Genomic DNA, 1,183 nt, shown 5'->3' on the forward strand with positions numbered 1-1,183 from the left:
TGCCAAAAAGGTTTAACCACATGACATAAATGAGTGTAGGTGGGCACCAGTGAGGAAAACCCATCCTTGGCACCAGAAAGCCAGTGGAGGGTGATGCTTCAGACCACAAGAACCATATTCTCCAAGGTGGCCGAGAGCTTTTCAACTTGGTGAGCCTGGGCACCAATCCCAACTCTGCTACCTTTTCGTTGTCATGTGATGTCTCAGTTTCCTCCTCTGTAAAATGAGAACGTGGTACCTGACCTCAGGGTCGCCATGAGGTCTACTGAGTGGCCCCTGTGAAACAGAGCCGGAGCCCTGGAACCTGTAAGCTCTCAATACCCGGCAATTATGTCTATTACAATTATGATCACAAGATTCTGTTCCTTTGCAAGATCCTTTCCAACCTCACTCTTATGTTGGTGTTTGTTTGCAGGTTGATGTTGGACCGTATTTACACTCAGTGTTAGGGGCTGACCGGGAAGAAATCTGAAAGTGGAAGAGAAGGGGAGGGCACCAGTAACCTCGTCTTCCCAAGAGGAGGTCAGAGGTGAGTGTGAAAGTAAACATATTCTTTTTTTTTTTGACACGGAGTCTCACTCTGTTGCCCAGGCTGGAGTGCAATGTCAACATCTCAGCTCACTGCAACCTCTGCCTCCCGGGTTCAAGCAAATCTCCTGCTTCAGCCTCCTGAGTAGCTGGGGACTGCAGGCACTTGCCACTACGCCCGGCTAATTCTTTTTTTTGAGACGGAATCTTGCTCTGTCACCCAGGCTGGAGTGCAGTGGCGCGATCTCGGCTCACTGCAAGTTCCGCCTCCCAGGTTCACACCATTCTCCTGCCTCAGCCTCCTGAGTAGCTGGGACTCCAGGAGCCCGCCACCACACCCGGCTAACTTTTTGTATTTTTACTAGAGATGGGGTTTCACATGTTAGCCAGGATGGTCTCGATCTCCTGACCTCGTGATCTGCCCGTCTCGGCCTCCCAGAGTGCTGGGATTACAGGCTTGAGCCACCACGCCCGGCCTACGCCCAGCTAATTTTTTGTATGTTAGTAGAGGGAGTTTCATCGTGTTGCTCAGGATGGTCTCAAACTCCTGAGCTCAGGCAATCTGCCCACCTCAGCCTCCCAAAGTGCTAGGATTACAGGCGTGAGCCACTGCTCCAGGCCAACGTATTCTTTTTTTTTTTTTTTTTTTTTTTTT

At 50.5% G+C, this 1,183-nt stretch overlaps 1 long non-coding RNA gene across 1 annotated transcript in view; it reads left to right on the forward strand.

Annotated features, from left to right (window-relative positions):
- The first annotated feature begins 226 nt into the window (after positions 1 to 226).
- The window catches only part of LOC108521873 (uncharacterized), a 13,012-nt gene continuing 12,055 nt past the window's right edge, over positions 227 to 1,183 (forward strand). Inside the window, exons 1-2 of the long non-coding RNA XR_001883304.1 lie at positions 227 to 306; positions 416 to 529. This is a non-coding gene — a long non-coding RNA (uncharacterized LOC108521873). The remainder of the gene's footprint in view (positions 307 to 415; positions 530 to 1,183) is intronic.

This window comes from Rhinopithecus bieti, unplaced genomic scaffold (assembly GCF_001698545.2).
Source record: "Rhinopithecus bieti isolate Rb0 unplaced genomic scaffold, ASM169854v2 scaffold_61461, whole genome shotgun sequence".
Taxonomy (NCBI): domain Eukaryota; kingdom Metazoa; phylum Chordata; class Mammalia; order Primates; family Cercopithecidae; genus Rhinopithecus; species Rhinopithecus bieti.